At 41.1% G+C, this 15,869-nt stretch overlaps 1 protein-coding gene across 2 annotated transcripts in view; it reads right to left on the bottom strand.

Moving 5' to 3' along the window:
- The window catches only part of FAR1 (fatty acyl-CoA reductase 1), an 81,037-nt gene that overhangs the window by 53,116 nt on the left and 12,052 nt on the right, over positions 1–15,869 (bottom strand). The gene's annotated exons all lie outside the window — the stretch shown is intronic.

Here is a 15,869-nt window from a genome sequence, read left to right as displayed (position 1 = left end):
TTCTTAATGAGGCTTTGATCCCCAAGTCCTTTAGCATCCATCAATCCTTAACCGGGGGCAGGGCTACTAAGGAAGACCAGGGCTTTAAAAAGCCCACTCCTAAGCGGCCAGAGGAGCTAGTGAACAGGAGCGGCTAACAGGGGAGTTTTGCAAAGGAGTTCTCCAGGTGAAGGAGGTGCACTTACGTAACCCTTGGAGTAAGTTTGTTTGGGGGTTCGGGGGCAGCTAGATATACTTAACATTCTTTAAACTTAAAGCCAAAACCACCCCAATAAAAACTAAACATCAAAGGAATGAGCTACAGGAGTAAAAAGAGAATGAAGTAGAATCCAGCAACAGAGTGGGGGCTATTCAGTTTATTGCACTGAATAAAGCATGTATGATTTGGGCAGGTAGCCTATATTTGCATTTGGTGCATGGAGCTCCTGCCCCTCAGAGACTGCGTATGGGCTTTGGAGAAAAGAGTGGCTGAACTGGAGGAGCTAAGAGACAGAGAGGTATGTATATGAGACTTTCCAGGACACCGTAGAACGGTCTCACCCCTGGTCTGACAGCCTTTGTGCTGTTGAGGAGGATGAAAGTGTCAGGGAAGGAGAACATCCAGCTGGAGCAGAAAAACGATTCCATAGTTCAGACCCTCCTTCCAGATGATGTCATGGTATCCTCTTGCCCTGAAGATACCTCTCCGGGGGAGGGAACTCCAGTTATTATGAAGATACAGGTAAAGTTATGGGGGATTTGATCATTAGAAACATAAATAGCTGGGTTTTTGATGATTATGTAGTTCTCCTGGTTCCTTGCCTGCCTGGTGCGAAGGTTGCAGCTCTCGAGACATCTAGATAGATTTATGTGTAGTGCTGGTAAGAAACCAGTGGTTGTGGTACACATAGGTACCAATGACATACAGAAGGATAGGAGAGAGGTCCTGGAGGCCAAATTTAGGCTGCTAGGTAAGAGATTGACGTCCAGGACCTCCATGGTAGCATTCTCTGAAATGTTTCCAGTTCCACGTGCAGGGCCAGACAGACAACTAGACTGTGCAGGGTCTAAATGTGTGGATGAGACGATAGCGTAGGGAGGAGGAGTTTAGATTTATTAGGAACTGGGGAAACTTTTGGGAAAGGGGGAACCTATACAGGATGGGCGCCACCTAAACCAAAATGGAACCAGATTGCTGGCACTTAAAATTGAAAAGGTCATAGAGCAGTTTTTAAACTAAGGACTGGTGGAAAGCCGACAGGTACGGAGGAGCATGTAGTTCGGACAGAGACATCCCTTAGGGGAGGATCTATTAATGGAGATTCTCTATGTCCTAGTAAGGAGGAGAGGATGGAAGATGATAAAATACAGGTAGGATCTGGTGAGAAACAGTCAAATGAAAAAAAGAGTCCCATTCAATTACATCATGTAACAGCAGACAGCTAAAAAACGACAAGTTTTTAAAGTGCTTATATACAAATGCTAGAAGATAATAAGAAGATGGGTGAACTAGAATGCCTTGTATTAAATTAGGATATTATATAATTAGCATCACAGAAACTTGGTGGAATGAGAATAATCAATGGGACACAGTGATACCAGAGTATATTGGAAGGACAGAACCAGTTGTGCTGGTGGGAGAGTGGTACTATAAGTATAAAATCAAATTAAGTAAAAATCTTAAAATGAACCAAACTGTACCATGCAATCTCTATGGATAGTAATTCCATGCTCTAATAATAAGACTATAGCAGATGAGATATATTACCAACCACCTGACCAGGATGGTGATAGTGACTGAAATGCTTAGGGAGATTAGAGAGGTTATAAAAATAAAATAAAAACCCTCAATAATAATGGGGGATTTCTACTATCCCCATACTGACTGGGTACATGTCACCTCAGGACAGGCTGCAAAGATGAAGTTTCTTGACACCTTAAATGACTGCTTCTTGGAGCAGCTAGCCCTAGAACCCACAAGAGGAAAGGCAATTCTTGATTTACTCCTAAGTGGAGAGCAGGATCTGGTCCAAGAGGTGAATATAGCTGGAATGCTGGGTAATAGTGACCATAACATAATTAACTTTAACATCCCTGTGGCAGGGAAAACACTACAGTGCTAGGCTGCCATAGTATTTAATTTCAGAAAGAGGAACTACACAAAAATAAGGAAGTTAGTTAAACAGAAATTAAAGGTACAGTGCCAAATGTGAAATCTTTGCAAGCTGCATGGAAACTTTTTAAAGACACCATAATAGAGGCTCAACTTAAATGTACACCTCAAATTAAAAAAAAGTCAGAACCAAAAAAGTGCCACCACGGCTAAACAACAAATTAAAAGCAGCAGTGAGACACAAAAATTAGAATAGCTGAAGAGAAACGCTACTAGGATGATTATGGAGATGGATGGCTTATCTTATGAGGAGAGAGGAAGAGCTCAGCTTGTTTATCTTAGCAAAAAAAGCAGCTGAAAGGGGATATGATTACTTTCCATCAATATATGGGTGCGACAGGTAAACAGCAAGAAAGGTGAAGCGCTATTAAAGCTGAAGGACAACACAGGCACAAGAAGAAACGGGTATAAACTGGCCATGAACAAATTCAGGCTGGAAATTAGAAGAAGGTTCTAACCATCAAACAAGAGTGAGGTTCTGGAACAGGGCCCCCCATAGTTGTTTGCCTACACAACTCCTCAGTTTTAGGAGCAAGCTGGACAAATTGCTGAATTTAACTGTATAATGGGGTTGCTTGTGATGGTAAGGACAGGGCTCAACAGCCCTAGAGGTCCCTCCTGGTTTATAGCTTATTTGCCTAAAGCTCATGCTTCAGGGCTTCAGACAGTTACCTGCAGTAGTCAGGAAAGGATTCCCCTCACTGCCGACAAGAATAAGTTTTGGGGGCAGGGACTGGTCACCTTGGTCTCCTTCCCTCTGAAGCATCAGACACCAGGAAATCAGACAGTGAATAGGGTAGCCTCAGACACTGGTGCCCTTCGGTCTCTCCTATTCTCTGTCTTGGTATAGTCTCCAGTGGGCAGTAATACTGTGGTCTAATTTCAGTTGTTGGGATTAGTGTGTGGGTGCTGGTGGCCGGTGATAAAGGTGGTCACACTAGATGATTTGGTGGTTCCTTCTGACCTTTAATGACTATGACAGTATACCTCCCTGTTGCAGCAGAGTCCCTTATACCAAAAAGAATTCAGCACAAGGAGGGCAGGGGATGTTAGGCTATGTCTACACTGAGCACCTTACAATGGCGCAGCTGTGCTGCTACAGCTGCACTGTTAGATGCTACACTGTGCACCATATGTCACCAGGAGAGAGTTCTCCTGGTGACAAAATAAAGCCACCCTGAACCAGGGGCAGTAGCTTTGTCAGTGGGAGAGTGGTTCCCACCAACAAAGCACTGTCCAAACCAGTGCTTTTTGTTGTCAAAACTTGTCATTCGGGGGGGGGGGGGGTGTTTTTTTGCACCTCTGAGTGACAAGTTTTAACAACGAAAGTGCAGTGTAGACATGGCCTTAAATAAGTACCTGTAAAAACAAGAATTAGTACTTACACCTCAAAGATAATGTAATAATTCCTTACAGTAATCACACTTGTGTATTGGAACATGCATACAAGCCAAAGATTTGGAAAATTCACAAAATTGCACTAAAGAATTCACCAAGAACAGAACAAAACCTGGGGCCTGCTGTGAAAGGTCAAGTGTTACTCCAAACTGCATAGTATTCACAGGATAGCGTGGAAGTGCTTTGCATTTGTTTTCAGAGAGACACGAACCTTTTCAACAATCAAATAAAATTCTTGTTCCTACCTACATACCCACTATCACAATATTTCTCAGTCTTTGTTTACAACAGTTGTAGTCTCACACAAAAATTCAGGACTTGAAAATAGAGGTGGGTGAATTTTGGCCAAAAAACTGTTTTTGTCAAAAAGCAGACTGACTGACCAAAACATTGTGAATGTGTCTAATTTCGCCAAGTTGTTTCATCTGGAAAAGCTAAGCATAAAAAGTTTTTTAAAGTTTGGTTTTGACATACTCTACTGAAAATTTTCTAATTTGTTTATTAAAAAAAAACAAAACAGAAAATTATTTTTAAAAGCTCAAAGTTAAACAGTTCATTTGACCCAAAACTAAATTTTGATTTTTCAGAAGGGCCAGCAATAAATAAATAAAATTTAAGAAGTCAGTTATTCATACAGTTCTATTTGCAAGTGCTATTAGTTTTGGTATGGCTTTTGATTATTTGCAATAATTTAAAGCCAAACAAAGCCAATTCTAGTTCCTTGAGGAAAAATTATTATTCAAGTTCTTAATAGCAAACAGAAACAAGCGAGCTGTATCAATATGTTGACAGCATCAGCTGTTTTATGGACAACATTAACCTTTTGTTACAGCCACGTACTGATTAGCTAGAGATACTTAATAATATAGTACTTTCCTCATAGGTTCACTTAAAAAAAAAATTCTTACAATCAAATCTAGTTGCTTGGATTCAAACAGGGCACAACAGAAATTATTCAGTCTAGTCTCATTCTTTGTGCTCCTGTTATTAAACTAGTTACCAAAGCAACAATTAGAAAATGTCTAATTAATTACCTGTTAGTTTTTCAGCCATTTATTTACAAGCAAAGTTTAAAAAATTGCAATATTTTCCAGGAAATATATGTAACTTTTAAGAGTATCTTAAAACAAAAACCAAGATTTTTTTCTGCTTTGGGTTTAGTTTCTGTAAATCAAGACAAGGAAGTAAAAGTGAACAAAAAAGGAACAAAGTCAGTGAGAGGAGGAATTAAAATTGCAATTAAAACATCTGGATGCATAACATCTGAACTTGGAAAATTCACATCAAAATCCAAACACACAAGGTTGGGCCCATATTCAGATTATGGTATTTAGTATTTAAGTAGTACATTTTTCAACATCCTGTACAGACATCTATCCTCACCACTATACTTGGACGAAAGTAAGTAGTATCCCCCTTTTACAGAGGAAGCCAGAGATTCTTCCACAATGCTACCATAGTAGTCAGGACAGAACCAGATTTAGGATTTACAAGTTCACTCTTTCCAGATGAAAGTTAGAGGCATCCTTGGTCTGGTCTATACTACCCGCCTGAATCGGCGGGTAGAAATCGACCTCTCGGGGATCGATTTATCGCGTCCCGTCGGGACGCGACAATCGATCCCCGAATCGGCGCTCTAACTCCACCAGCAGAGGTGGTAGTAAGCGCCGCCGACAAAAAGCGGCAGAAGTCGATTTTGCCGCCGTCCTCACAACGGGGTAAGTCGGCTGCAATATGTCGAATTCAGCTACGCTATTCACGTAGCTGAATTTGCGTATCTTAAATTGACTCCCCCCTGTAGTGTAGATGTACCCCTTGTTGCAGATGAAGTTTAACTGAGTCAGAAATGGACACAGGGACAGTAGGATGAGGCAAAAGAATAAGCCATTCACGTTATGTGCATTCTAACGTCTGATCAGAATACATTCCAAAGCACAAATCTCACCAGGATGTGACAAGTATGCTGCACCTAGTAGCAGATGGATGAACTATTCTTTATCCAAGGCCTGTGTGTTATGGGGGACTTGCTGTACACTATATAAGGTGCAATACCAAAAGGCTAGCAAGCCCAAGAGACCTAGGGTATTCTTTGGTTTCCTGCTACAAGCTGTTTAGCAGCATACGTTTTAGAAATCACACAGACTACTGATTTTACAAGAAAGCAGTTTAGGATAAGCGTCACATAATACGCACACACCCTTGTTTTGAGTTTCAGCATGCTCATGGTGTGGCTGAAATAAAGACTATTTGACTTTCTTAACTAGCATTTATCCAAGATCACAAAGGAGGAAGCCATAGGGAGAAAGATGACTCTTCAGTTGCCATGTCAGAATCTCAAGAGGCAATCCTCGACATTCATTCCACTGACCCTGACACACAAGGTCAAATTTTAAAGCATCTCTTTACGATTAGTTATAGATGCAGAGAGTACGTTCTGGTGACTAAAGAATTGGGCTAGGAGCAAGGAATATATCTTGAGTTTAATTCCAGATTTTTCACTAACTCCGACTGTGATCTTGGGAAAGTCAACCTTTGTGTTTCTGCTCTTTCAAAATTATTTGGTGAAGTTTAATATACCAGCCAGTCCATTGCTCCTGGACCATAATTACTCCTACTATTTAAGGAGTATATCTTTAAAATAAATACTATAACATGTGGCTTTATATTTTGTTACGATGAAATAATCCATGAATACAGAAATATCTACCTTAACAGGAAGGTTACTTATTAGTACCTAGATTTTATATACACAATTGCCTGTGAAGATCTGCACTACAGAATTTGTGTATTGAGCCATTACAACCAGAAAGTCATTGGTGGGGGGCAAGAGGGGTTTTAGTGCAGATCTACACAAACAGTATATTCAAAGAATTAGTTATTCTCGTAGCTGACCCACACTTCTTACCCAACACTAATGACTACCTTACTAGAACAGCTAATGAAAAGAGGAGGGTTTTAGAGTAGGTAGAAGAAGAGGAACCGAGAATGCCACGAGGTAGACTTTTCTAACTATAATCTGAAGCATTGATCTGCAGTTCCATGACTCATCTGAACCACTGCAAGCAGTAAACTATTAACAAGACATGCATGAGACATGACACTGCCTACTCAAATAGTGAGGAACTGCAGCTTAATTTTCACACAGGAGAAGATCTAGCACTATAGTAATAATTATGCCTGCTTTTCATCTTCAAGATTCTTTACAAACAAACAATCTTCACAATACCCATGAGGTAGGTGACTAAATAATATTCTTAAATCAATTTCAGGCTGTGTAGCAACACTATCAGTATCCTTGATACTGAAGTCATTGTCCAACAATATTCTACAGTGCTTTTCTGCCCATGCTTCCTCAGAGCCTCCTCTTGTATTGAATTATGTGCTAAGTCATTTCTAGCAAGCAGTCCAGCTACCTGAGTAGGCTAGGTTTCAATCCTAGAAGTTTCAGGCAGCAAGGCATACGGCTTGGTAATTATTTGCTAAAGATTCTTATCCAGGAGCAGAGAATGAGAATATGAATTCCTGCACTGTACACATTAAAGGACTATATGAAGCACCTAAAGCCACACCCATACACCTGTGACAGTCCCTGAACAGAACAGCACAGCACTTAAATCCCCAATTGGACAAGTGTTTTGACCAAGTTATCATCTGATACAATTCATACTGGAAAGAACATGGAGCAAGTGACCTTTTGAAATAAGTTCACTTGAAAAGGCAGATGGCAATATTGTCTAATAGTAACTTGAGGCTACGCCCTCATCCTTAATTACTATGAACTTAGCTCTTCACAAACCATACCACCTCTGATAAGGTAGCAGAAAAGAGAAATGACTAGCTCATTGACTTTAATGCAAAGCTGAAAGGGGAAATGACTAATAAAGCACAAGCTTCTTGTCAAGTGACTCATGTCCAACATTCCTGCCTTCACTCCAACATTCCAGACATCTTCTCCTATGGGGTAAGTCTACACTGCAATAAGAGACCCACGGCTGGCCCAGGGCAGCTGACCTGGGCTCATGGGGCTCAGGCTGCAGGGCTATGAAACTGCAGTGTAGATGTTTGGGTTCAGCTATAGCCTGAACTCTGGGACTGCAAGGGGGGAGGGCCCCAATTACATAATTTTATAGCCCTGCACCGTGAGCCCAAGTCAGCTCACCTGGGCCAGCCACAGTTCTTTTATTGCAGTGCAGACATATCCTCAAGCACTTCCATGGCTTTCTCTTATGTTCCCCTTATGCATGACAGTGGGCAAAACACTTTAAAAAAAATACAGCCATTATCTTTTTTTCAAAAATCTCTCCTTAAAACTCCCTTTTGCTGTTGAGCCTATAAAATCCTGCCTATTAATGATTGCTCGGAAGGTGAAGAATTGTAACCATTTATCTTTCTCTTCCTTCCTTCCCTACTTTCTTATTACAAGTTCTACCTCCATCACAACATAAATCTTCAGATGCTTTAATGCTATATCCTCATCCCCAAACCTTTGTACACTTGTGTTTTAGATTCTAAATTATATGGGGGTAAGAAATGTCTTTGTTGCTATTATTTCTAATGTAGTGCCCTTAGGGTTACCATACGTCTGGATTTTCCCGGACATGTCCGGCTTTTTGGTCCTCAAATCCGTCTGGGGGGGAATTGCCAAAAAGCCAAACATGTCCGGGAAAATGCTTTGCTGGCATCCCTGTCCGCTGCGGGGGAATCCGCCTGCAGCTCGCTCCAGACACCTCAGCTCTGTGCAGCTGCCCGAGTGCTACCGGCTTCAGTTTGCCAGGCAGCCCCCAGACCTCCAGACCCTGTGCTCCCGGCCGGGCGCTTCCCCTCCCAAGCTCCGGCTGCACTGGGGAAGCGCCCGGCCGGGGGCGCAGGGTCTGGAGGCTGCCCGGCAAACTGTAAAGCTGGTAGCGCTCGGGCAGCTGTTTCGTGTGGCTGGGAGGGGGGGAAATGCGGGGTGCTCAGGGGAGGGGGCGGGGACTTTGGGGAAGGGGTTGGAATGGGGGCAGAGCCGGGGGCAGGGCCAGGACCCCATGGAGTGTCCTCTTTTTTAAATGTTTTAATATGCTAACCCTAAGTGTCCCGAGGTCTCAAACAAGATTTCAGCCTGTTTGTACAGCACACACTACAAACAAGATTAACATATTTTAGTTTCTCAAAAGAAGCATTTTGTAATGATACATATTTTAGTATACAAGAGATATAGCTTATGGCAGAGTCTGATACTAGAAAAGAAAATGAAAAGAAAAAGACAGCAGAGGTCAAGAAAATTCCCAGGCATGATTGTTTTAGACTGTGGCCATCCAAACCTCTATTTTGTTTTATGAGGTATTACCTATAGTGATTTATCAAGTCTAAAATAACTCAACTGCAATGCTAAAACTTGTACCAGCGCCACTGAGCCAGTAAAAGCCGTAACAGTGCAGCAAATTCAGTTTGTTTTTGTTGCACACGGTATACCATGTCCACAGAGAGTGCTACTTGCAAACATTAAACCAGTGCTTGCTGTCTACGCAGACACTGAACCAAAGCAGAGCAAGCAACACTAATGGATGACATGGTGCTTAGGGATTGCACTTGCTCTGAGCCAGGCTAAGGGTGAGTCAATATCAATGCACTGTACATAGCAACTTTTGCACTGACTGTGTTACAGGAATACTTATGGTTGCAACAGTGCTTGCAAAAATCATATCCTTTAGCATATGCAGGGACTGAAAGCCAGTTCATGAATAATCTGAGGTTATCTGAAGATGGACGGTACTTGTATTAAAGATGTGAATTCCACTGGCTAGCCATGACATTTATTAAAATTTTAAGGAAAAAACTAAGGTTGCCAATTTTAAGGGATTCTTGTTACCTTTTCTTTTTAGACACTCTCACCATCATTGCTTGCAGCAGGTCATCTTTGTCTGAAAAATTCCTTTCAGATTTGGATGAGATACAAAGTGCTAAAAATCACCATTAAGCTAGAAAGAAGTGCTTTTTTCCCCTGGGTTAACCAAATGATTTATATAAACAGCTATTTCTTTTACAAGCATCCAGATATTCCTGATCGCTTCAGTGATGTCAAATCTAGCACTTAAAACACCAAAATTCTTATAAAGTAGCAACTAGTCACTTGGAATCTGGCAGACTGACAGTTGCCATTATTCACAGAACCAGTAACAAGCAAGAGTGGGAAGAGAGATTATGACAGTTTAGAGGATTTAATGCAAATGTTTTTTTAAAGGTTCTTGATTTAAAGCAGAAAGAATTTAAACGGCTGGATGACTAGCTTATTTCTGTACTGTTGTTCATATAAAAGACCAAGACAATTTTTTCTTAACCATGTAGTTCTGTATCCTCCATGGGAAGCTTCTGCTGAACACTTTTGGAGAAGAATTTATGTCAGTATAGTTTAGCCCAGAATTCAGGGCCTGCATTCCATGCTGAAAATTCAGGGATGCTTTGAATAAATTATTCAATGAAAGGTTCCTTCAGCCCATCTCCGATGGACGTTAAAACTCCCCAGACACTTTTAAAAGACAAACAGGGAAAACAATAAGTCCAACTTCTTGGCCAACATTTCCTCTTTCAGAGAAAGGTTCTAGTGTCTAAGGCTGAGCAAGTACTATTGTAGGGCATATAACACTGCTCCACAGCCAAAATGCTTCTGAAATAAATGTAGTCAAACTTTACTAATTCTGGGTCACTGAGAACAAAAAGGATGCTTAAAATTGTTGATTGGCTCTAGTTTTCAAGATATGCTATTGGGTCAGTATATACGACCCTTAACTTGGGAATGGCGGAGGATAAGTGAGTTATAAAGGGAAGGGATCTCAATTTAAACCAGAAATGACTAAAGTACATCTTTGACCGGATCTATGAAGAAATCTATGACTGGGTTTGGACAGTACTTGCTTTTTAGGCAAAACAATGAATGATGCAATCTGAAGCTGGTATTGCGTCATACAGGATATGAATTGCATCATGTTATTCCTAGAAGTCATGGATGATGCAATCATAACGAAGCTTACATCACTCTGCTGAACAAATTGCCCTATATCAGCTCTAGAAATCATACAGTGTCGTGCTCTCTTGTTTGTCAGTGTTTGATTTTGCAAAGGGACACATTTCTGTTTAGCCAAAGTGAGCAGAAATGCCTCGTACTTGTGTGAACAGTGCAGATAACTTCTGCTATGTTTATGGTGAAGTGGCTTTTGCATCACAAAAGCGCAGTATAACCACTATGGTTAAGAAAACCTATCACCTTTATTTTGGCTGCAAAATTGGAGATCAGGACAAGAGGTGGGCCCCACACATATGCTGCAACACTTGTGCAACAAATCTTCGCCAGTGGTTGAACAGGAAAAGGAAATCGATGCCTTTTGCAGTGCCAATGATTTGGAGAGAGCCAACAGATCATACCAGCAATTGTTACTTCTGCATGGTGCCTCCAGTTGGGAAAGGTGTGTCAAAGAAGAAAAAGTGGACTGTGCATTATCCCAACATTCCATCAGCTATTCGCCCAGTACCCCACGGAGAAGGACTGCCAGTTCCTTATGCACCAGAATCACTCTCACTTGAGTCAGACGAGGAAGAGGATGAAACTTCTGGTCCTGAACCATCAATGTCACAGGACCCACATTTTCTCCCATCCTCCTCCTCTGAACCACACCTCATAATACAAGGTGAACTGAATGACCTTGTCAGGGATTTGGAACTACCCAAGAGTAAGGCAGAGCTGTTGGGCTCCAGACTACAGCAGTGGAATCTCCTGGCAGGTGATATTAGGGTTTCCATGTTCCGTGACCGTCAAAAGGATCTTGTCCCATTCTTCTTCATGGAAGGCGAGCTTGTAGCCTGCAACAACATCGATGGTGTGATGGCAGCCCTCAACATCGTTCACGATCCAGATGAGTAGAGACTGTTCATTGATTCATCGAAGACGAGTCTTAAAGCTGTTTTACTGCATAATGGCAATGTTTTGCCATCAATTCCAGTTGGTCATGCAGTCCATGTGAAGGAAACCTATGACAACGTGAAACAACTTTTGAGGTGCATAAACTATGACCAACATCAGTGGCAGCTTTGAAGATTGTTGCTCTCTTGCTTGGTCTGCAGACTGGATACATAAAGTACTGCTGTTTTCTCTGCAAATGAGATAGTCGTGCAAGAGATTCCCACTACATCAAGAAAGATTGGCCACTCCGACAGTCATTGGAGCCTGGGAGGAAAAGTGTTCAGCATCCACCACTTGTTGAATCAAGCAAGATTTTGTTACCACCCTTACACATCAAGCTGGGTCTGATGAAGAACTTTGTCAAGGCCATTGACAAAACACAAGCAGCTTTCAAGTACCTCCGTGGAAAATTCCCAAGACTAAGTGAAGCTAAGATAAAGGAAAGTGTCTTTGTTGGTCCTCAGATTCGTGAACTTCTTCGAGATGATGCATTTGACCATGCACTGCGTGGCAAGGAAAAGACTGCATGGAAAGCCTTCCAGTTAGTGGCAATAAATTTTCTCGGAAACAACAAGGCAGACAACTACAGGTTGTTGGTGGAAAACCTCCTCAAGGCATACAAAAGCCTTGGTTGCAACATGTCACTAAAGATACATTTTTTGCACACTCATCTAGATTTTTTTTCCACCAAACTGCGGAGCAGTGAGCGACGAGCACGGCGAGCGATTTCACCAGGACATTGCAACAATGGAGAAACGCTATCAGGGCAAATGGATCCCATCAATGCTTGCAGACGATTGCTGGACAGTGACAAGAGATGCTCCATTTAATGAATACAAGAGACAAGCCAAGAAGCGCCGAGTAGACACTGAATAGGACTAAACTATGTACATAATAGTTTTTTGCCCTTTGTTTCATAATAAATTTTATTTATATAACCCTTTTGCTGATTTTTAAAGTGTTACATAAACAGGACAGGGGAAATATGTAAAGCAACCATAAACACATGAAAAGACCTAGGTTTACAATTTATGATTAAAACTCTACTATCTACACACACACACATTATATATATATATCTTAGAAACAGTAGCCAGTTGTTTTAATTGTCATATTTGAATTCAGCACGTCAAAATACATAATAAATAGCACATTTTATCTCTGAAGCAGACGACTTCTCAAAAATTGTAGACCAGTGTAATGGCTGCTCGGATTTTCTTCAGTCAGTGCAGCAAATATTTAACTCATTGCTTTGTAACACACAATAAGATCTATGAAACTCTAGATAAGAGATGCTTCAGAAATTCACATTGCTATTTTATAGCAAGTGTTTTGCTGAATCAGAAGGATATTTTCTAGATTTGTCTGGACACAGAGGATTTGGCTGCCTTAGTAACAAAGTTTCAAAGGGAGGATCAGCCCTCTATTGTCTGAGGCTTTCTTTAAATTCTGTATTAAGAGTTTAGCTCCAACAGATGTTCAAGTTTTAGTTTAAGTCCAATAAAAGAAGAGACAAGAGTGGGTATAAGAAAGATGAGAGGGGAAATAAAGGTACATAACGCTAACAAGTGGACCATTTAAGACTAGAAGCATACCTAAAATCGGAGCTGTGGCAAGCACAAGTAGGAGGTGTGACATTCCCGTTATCTAGGCTGGTGATCTGCTAGGTCACGCCAATCCTCGACTCTGGGAGCTAGCCTTAGCTTGCTCTGCTGTGAGAAACCCCACTCCTGGGCTGTTCACGCACAGCCTCTAGCATGTAAGCTGCTCCCAGCTACGTGAGTGAACACTTTTGGTCAGCCGCTGCTTGGACTGTGCAACCGAATGACACTAGTGAATATCTCCGGTCCCAGACACAACCCTAGGAATCTCCGTCTTGCAGCATCCAGTCATGCCCACCAGATACTGCAAACTTATGATTTTGTCAATTTAACAAAGAAATTGATATGTACTAGATCAAGGGGCATCTCTGACATGCTTCAAACCAAGCTCACTGCTTCAGGTAGAACAAACAAACGTTTATTAACTACAAAAGATATAATCACTTAAAATCTAAGTCAAAGCACAACAAGTCAGATTTGGTCAAATGAAATGAAAGCAAAACGCAAAGAATTACCACCCATCAGCCTTAAACCATGTTACCTTGCAAGAACACTAAAACACACAATCTATGCCAGATTGAGGTGTGGTGCTAGACTAACGATTACTGAAGAAACTGAAGGGATTCAAGATAAATTGGCCAGCCAATGCTTTTTCATTAACTTTCCAATGTGGCCAGACAAGGTTATTGCCAGAGGAGTCTGAGCATGGGTTGGGTCACAACATGTTTTGTTGTGGTTGATATTTTGTTCTCACAAAGAGCAGTTAGGTTTCAGAGCGACAGCTGTGTTGTTATTTTTGCTGATATAGACTGAGGAGAACTTGTGGCACCTTATAGACTAACAAATGTATTCGGGCATAAGCTTTCGTGGGCTTAAACCCACTTTATTAGATGCATGGAGTGGAAAATACAGTAGGAAGATTATTTTATATACAAGTACATGAAAAGTTTCAACAGACTTAAAAGTGGCAATTCTTAAAAACAAGCAAACAAACAAAAAAAACACCTTTAAAAACAGACTCCAATGAGAAACTGCAGAACTCGAATTAATTTGCAAACTGGACACCATCAAATTAGGCCTGAATAAGGACTGGGAGTGGATGGGTCACCACACGAATAGGGAAAAAAAAAACTAATTTTCCCATGCTAATTTGCCCCTGTTACGTACACCTTCTTGTTAACTGTTTGAAATGATTACCACCCTGATTACCACTACAAAAGTGATTTTTCATCCTGTTGAGACAAATCAATTAAAGTGGGCTATTATCTACCCACTAGTAATGCAACTCCCATCATTTCATGTACTGCTATATATATCTTCCTACTGTATTTTCCACTCCATACATCTGATGAAGTGGGTTTTAGCCCATGAAAGCTTATGCCCAAATGAATTTGTTAGTCTATAAGGGAAGTTAATGAATCTCAATAATTGGTCCACGTGCTTTCACTAACCTTAGGTCCAGGATCTATTTTATTTGGACAAAACCCACCCAGTATATCCTAAACTTCTGTCAACAGAACTCCCCCAAAGAGGGGTGGCATGTTGTCTTTCTGTTCAATGTTAGTCAATGGATATAACATTAACTGTGAAATAAATATTTATGGTAGGAGAAGAGAATAGAAACTCTTCACAACAATACGTCACCAAGCTGAGGCCATCTGGATCATTTGAGTGGCCCATCATTGATTCTACTAACTGCATTTAGTCAAAGGAACATAATCCTAGGCTTCCTACAACTACAGAATAGCATGTAAAAGTATCTATGCTGTAGTTTTTTAGATTTAGAATGTATCTTCTTCCATTGCATTCTAGCCTTCTTCCCTGCAAGGTCAGCTCATAGGCAAAGTGTAAACCACAGTAATCTGCAGGAGAGATGGCCTAAACCGGTGGTTCTCAAACTTTTGCATTGGCAATCCCTTTCACACAGCAAACCTCTGAGTGCACACACACCCCACACCCCCGCCTCCTTAATAAATTAAAAACATGTTTTTAGGTTTAAACATTATTATAAATTTATAAATGCTGGAGGCAAAGCGTGATTTGGGGGTGGAAGCTAACAGCTCACAACCCCCTGCATAATAACCTTGTGACCCCCTAAGGGGTCACAACCCCCAGTTTGAGAATCCCTGGCCCAAACCATCAATGCACTGATCCAGTAGCTGGACAGTATTTATAATTCCAGCCTTGGAATTCAAATGGATCTGTTTGGTTCTGGATAACCATCAAAACAGGATCTAGGAAGGTCTTGAAGTGAGGCTGATGTAAGCGTTTGCCAGACCATGACAATGTTATCACTACACTCCTACCCAGTCAGACCCTAAAGTTAAGTGTATGCCCACCTAAAAGAAGTCAGAAGCCACCAGAGAATTCCCACAGTTGTCAAAAAGGCCATGACATCCCAAAACAACTCACTCAGCATTGTCAAGAGCAATAAAGGGTTGGTCTCACCAGAATCCCTAAATTAATCTAATCCTGACTAACACATGTCAGAAACAATCCCATTAAGTCAGTTTGAATGGGATACATCCACGTGGCTACACCAGCAAGGTGAACACCTTCCAACAGACTACATGAAGGTGTAGACTAGGCGGGGCAAGTACATTCCCAGGGTTTCTTTCAATTACAACAGGCTAACTAGAGAAAAGTAACTGTGTATTCCCACAATCTGATATGATCAACTAACCTAATATACAATTACTAATGGAAAGAAACCCTGTCTATTTTGTATATTAGTCCAGATCTGTAAATCAGTTTAAGCCAAATTAAAAAAAATATATATGCT

Source organism: Malaclemys terrapin, chromosome 4 (assembly GCF_027887155.1).
Source record: "Malaclemys terrapin pileata isolate rMalTer1 chromosome 4, rMalTer1.hap1, whole genome shotgun sequence".
Lineage (NCBI taxonomy): Eukaryota > Metazoa > Chordata > Testudines > Emydidae > Malaclemys > Malaclemys terrapin.
The sequence above is the reverse complement of the archived record's forward strand: the minus strand, read 5'-3'. Positions and strand labels throughout refer to the sequence as shown.